The sequence below is a fragment of the Lygodium microphyllum genome, chromosome 15, assembly GCF_053477565.2.
Source record: "Lygodium microphyllum isolate KBCC chromosome 15, Lygodium_microphyllum_v1.1.10, whole genome shotgun sequence".
Classification (NCBI taxonomy): Eukaryota; Viridiplantae; Streptophyta; class Polypodiopsida; order Schizaeales; family Lygodiaceae; genus Lygodium; species Lygodium microphyllum.
In genome coordinates, this window is record NC_141149.1 from 111,040,343 (window position 1) to 111,046,110 (window position 5,768).

Consider the following 5,768-nt stretch of genomic DNA (forward strand, 5'->3'; position numbering starts at 1 on the left):
ACCTCACAAATAACCAAACCACCTTTGAAAATTATGAGAACATCACCAATGACAATGTTTTTCTTTTAGGCGAATTTTCACTTGTAACAAATCACATAAAACATTAGGGTCATTTTTTAACATCCAATATCATAATGCTTGCAAACATCCATATAAAAGTATGTAGTAACATGCAATAAAGTACCTCTGAAGTTGAGGACTTTGTCGCTAAATCGTGATCAAGTTTTTAAAAGAGAGGTTTGGAAAAGGAAATCATTATCCCAAGGCCTTGCCACTTTTAAATTAATATAAGAACACTCCTCAACTTGAGAATTACTATAAAATGTAGTTCAACCAAATCAAGGTTTAGTGTAATATGAACTACTTCCTTTCTTAAAAAGGCTTTACAATCTTCTAATTCTCAAGTATTTTAGCTATAACTTAATATGAGTTACGAGTTTTCTAAAAAGAATTTAACAATTTGAAGTTAAAGCTCTAAACCTTCAAAGTTAAAGATCTAATGTAGTATGAGTTAAAATTTTTCTAAAAAGAATCTAACAGTTTGAAGTTAAAGCTCTAAACCTTCAAAGCTAAAAATATTTTAGATATAAAATTGTGAAACAATTGTAAAGTGATTGATAAATCCCTCCAAAATATGGCATTAAATGTCTCTATATCATATCAAAAATATGTTTTGTTAACATTAGTTAAAAGAATTACAGAGTTTCCAAAAAATCCTTCACAATTTGAAAAGAAGCTTTCAAATTTTAAAATTCACAAAAGTTGTAATATAAAAATGGCAAATACAAATGTTTTTACTCAAAAGTGTCTTCAATTTTTTTTAATAATTTAATATTATATTAACATAGTAACGTAAGTATAAAATGTCAGTAGGCCTAGACCAAAGTCAAATATATGTTATCTTATAGACATGCATCTTACTTTTTAGCTTTCTAAATAGCACAACAAGTTCTTTTCTAAGACTTGGAGCAAGTCAACAAGCTCAACATATTTCTTTCTTTCAAAACAAGGTCCTTCCTATGCTGCCAAATCTTACTACTATATTCTTTTCGTTGTAGGTTTAGAAAGCCCCAAACCTCCAAAGGGCTTCCTGAACCTTACCCCTTCTCCAAACCTCCCTTTTTCAATTAAAACCCTCTCTCTCTCTCTCTTTCTCTCTCTCTCTCTCTCTCTCTCTCTCTCTCTCTCTCTCTCTCTCTCTCTCTCTCTCTCAAAGTGTGTAAAAATTTTATGTCAAAAAATATTAAATTAAAAAATATTTTAAAATATTTAATTAAAAGAAAAAATTAATTAAAATTTTTAATCTAACTGTGAGAGAGAGAGAGAAAGAAAAAGAAAAAGAATGATTAAAAAAAGAATAATAATAAAGAGAAAAAGATGGAGAGAGGGGGAAAGAGGAAAGAGAATAGTATTTTTTAAATTAAACCTTTTTTATATAATTTTTGACTTAGAGAGAGAAATAGAGGAAATATATCACTTGAAAGAGAGAGAAAATAGGGGGAGATACATACATATATTTATAATTAACCTCCCTAGGTTAAAGAAAGAGAAATGAAAAATTTTTAAAGAGAGAATGAAGAGAGAGAGAGAGAGACAGAGACAGAGAGAGAGAGAGAGAGAAAGAAAGAAGGGAAAAAAAAGGAAAAAAGAGGAGAAGAAGAAGAAGAAGAAAGAGGAAGAGAGATGGGGAAAAAGAAAAAAGAAAAGTCTTTTTTAAATTTAAATATTATTTAGAGATGGGAAAAGAGAAAGAGAAGAGAGAGAGAGAGAGAGAGAGAGAGAGAAGAAAAAAAGGAAAATTTGGAGAAAGGGGATAAGAAAATGGGGTGGAGAGAGAGAGGAGAAGAAGAGAGAGAATATGAACATAAAGAGAGAGAATTATATATAAGGAAAAGATAAATTTTACATACTTTAAGAGAGATTGAGGAAAGGAAAGGAAGTGAAAGAAGAAGGAGAGAGAGAGGGGGGAACATAGAGAGAGAATCATAGAGAGAGGAAAGATACAATCTATAGAGAGAGAGAAGAAAAGGATAGAGAAAGAGAGAGAGAGAGAATAATAGAGAGAGGAAAGATAAAATTTAAAAGAGACAAAGAGATAGAGAGAGAGAAGAAAAAATTTAAAGAGAGAGAGAGAGAGAGAGAGAACCAGGAGAGGAGAAAAAATAAACTAAAATAGAAGGCAGAGAGAGAGAGAGAGAAAATTAGACATAGAGAATTGGGGGGGAGAGAGAGGAGGGTGAAGAAAAAAATTAGAAATAGAGAGGGAAAAGAGAAGAGAGAAAGAGGAGAAATGGATTGTTGAGCGAACAACTTCACTTACCGCTTCGGGGAGGCAAAGATGCCACAAAACAGGCTAGTGTTCCGTGCTTGCAAAATGGGTGTGGAATGCTAGTGTACTTTATTGCCATAGCCCTCAAGGAGTGTACAAATTTAATTAACTCATTGTCAAAACTAATTTGATCCTCGAATAGGGCTATCACAAGTATAGGCAATAGTTGAAGTTGGATACTTCCATCCAAGCCTTCACTTGCCTCTCAAAAGAGATTGGTGATGGACTCATCCTTCCTTCCACACAAAGAACATGTTGAACTTACAACAATATTGCATGTTAGCATGCCCTAGCTACATCAAGGGGAATTCTCAAAGAACTCCCTTTGAGTCTCTCTATGGTTAATCTATCATTCATCTTGGCTCCTCCTAATAGTCTATGAAACTTGGAGAATTGTTATTTGTGACAATTCTACTGATAGGCCATAAAGCTTTTTTCATAGCCATCACCTGTGAGAACCATTCCAATTCTACTGATAGGCCATGAAGCTTTTTTCATAGCCATCACTTGTGAGAACCATTCCAATTCATTGCCAATGAGTTTTTATTTGACTTGAAGATCCCCAAGCTTGTAGTAGTCATCAACTTCCACATCCCATATGACCTTTGATACTCTTAGGCCCTTATTGTCCATTGACTTAGAGAGATAAGGTTCCACCAAGGATAGCAAAATTAGTGAATCATAAGCAAAGGGCCCAACCTATATATTTTGCAAAAGCACTAAGTCCCCTTTTCTACCTTCAACTCCCCTCCATTACACTTCCCCTAATACACTTCTCCATTCTTTGATAAGCCCTTAGGCCACTTGTGATTGGGGTAGGATTAGTGGGATTTAGTTGGAGCATAGTACATTTTCCTATTCAAGGCCTTGTCGATGACCTCCTGTGATGTCATGGTTAGCCTGTATTCAAATAGGTTTACTTCAATGTTGTTGCACCTAAGGATAATGCTTGGTAGTTATGGAAAAATACATTGGACACATGTCTTTAAAGGAAATAAAATTGCTTATTCATTTGCAGTATCTTTTGGCTCTTGATTACAAATGTTTTGATTCTTGTGACCATTAACTTAGACACATGTCTTTAAAGGAAATAAAATTGCTTACTCCTTTGCAATATCTTTTGGCTCTTGATTACAAATGTTTTGATTCTTGTGACCATTATCTTTATGGAAAAATACATTGTACACATGTCTTTAAAGGAAATAAAATTGCTTACTCATTTGCAGTATCTTTTGGCTCTTGATTATAAATATTTTGATTCTTGTGACCATTATCTTTATGGCATGCAAACACAGTTCTCATAAGAAGTCAAGCATCACACACATGTGTAAGCCTCTAGATCATGTGCACTCTAATGTATCTAGTTTCATATTATGTTAGTCATTAGGTGACACAAAGTACTTTGCTACGTTCATTGATGATTATTCACATTAAGTCTGGGCATAATATATTAAGCAAAAATTAGATGGCTTATCTATCTTTTAGCATTGGCTTACTCTTGTTGAGAACTAGTTTGGATATAGATTGAAATGTCTAAGGTCTAATAATAGGGGTGAGTATGTGTCTAAACCATTTGAGTAGTTTTGTGATGAAAGGGGTATTAAATGTTAGTTGATCCCATCCCCCCCCCCCCCCATACACCCCACCCAAAATGGTGTTGCAAAGTGTATGAACATGACCATTCAAGAAAGAGTGTGCAATATGCTCATTCAGATAGACTTATTGTAGCATTTCTGGGTTGAGGTGATTACTATTTCCCTACATTTGATAAGCAATCCCCATGCATTGTTATGGATTTTCAAGTTGAAGAGGAGGTATGGACTTGAAAACCTCCCTCATATATGTGTATCTTAGAGTCTTTGGGTATGAGGCTTTTTACTGTGTATCCAAGGACAAACATAATAACTTGGATCCTAGTGAAATGTATCTTTCTTGGTTATGGGAATGCAGGTGAGATGGGATATCATCTATGGGATCTGTAGGCTTGAAAGATTATCTACAACCATGATGTTGTTCTCTATTAGAAGAAGATGCATAAGCAACCTGAGCAAGTAGTTGAGGTATATAGGATAATCTTTCAGAAAGAGTCTCTTGTTACTATACAACCAACTAGACAACCTGCAACCTATATCCTAGTGGCCCATGATCGTCATTTTGACAAGATATATAGGCCCCACAACTTATTCTCACTTTGCACGCTCCATGGACTATGTTATGGTGATAGGTTCTAGTGAGCCCCTTATTTATGAGGAGGATATGCATAGTCACTCTTGGGAGAGGGCCACACAGTTTGAGTTTAATTCACTGTAGAAAAATCATTCATGGGATTTGGTTCCTTTGCCAAGTGAGAAATATGCATTGCCATACAAGTGGGTATACAAGTTGAAAAGTATCCATGGATGCCCCAAGCTAGCATGTAAGGCTAGATTGATTATTAAGGGTATTAAGCATAGAGCATAGTATTAACTTTGATGAAGTCTTTTCTCCTACAGTCAAGATGACTATTTTATGATTGGTTGTGGCCTTGGTTGCACAATTAGATCTGCACCTTTATTAGATGGATGTGAAAATGGCTTTTCTACATGGAGACTTGCATGAGGATATCTATATGCAATAACCTCTCGACAGCCTAAGGGATTTATGGAAAAGGGCAAGGAACACCTAATGTGCAAATTGAGAAAGAGCCTTTATGGCCTTAAGCAGGCACCTAGGGAATGGCACCATAAGTTCAATGCCTTTATGCATCCATAAGGATATACTCATAGTGATATGGATCCATGTTTATACACGAAGAAGGCCTATGATGGTAGCCTTATTATCTAAGTACTTTATAGTGATGATATGTCGATTACTAGGAGAGCTCATGAACAGCTAGATACTTTGAAGACTCAACTCAAGAAAAGATTTAAGATGAATGACATTGGTCCATGCCTCACATATTATTGGTATGTGCATCATGCACGATTCCTTTGAGGGACTCCTTTATCTATCCCATTAAGTGTACTTATAGAAGACACTTGAGTGATTCCATATGCTAGATATCAAGCCTATATGGTTATCCTTTGAGGGACTCCTTTATCTATCCTATTAAGTGTACTTATAGAAGACACTTGAGTGATTCCATATGCAAGATATCAAGCCTATTGGTTGTCCTTTATATTCCCAAGGTTGTGGTCAAGAGATTGACCCTAGAAGGTTGAGATGGTCAAGAGATTGTTCTTGGTTAGATGAGTAGAAGGCCAAGATGGCCAAGATCCCTTATGCATCCACACTGGGCAGTTTGATGTATGTCATGATAGCCACTCACCATGACATAGCATTTGTAGTGGGAGTTGTGACACATTATATGACTACACTTGGCTAGTGACATTGGGATGCTGTGAAGGGTATCATGAGATACCTTTCATGTGGATATGTACACTTGCTATGGTGGCTAGGA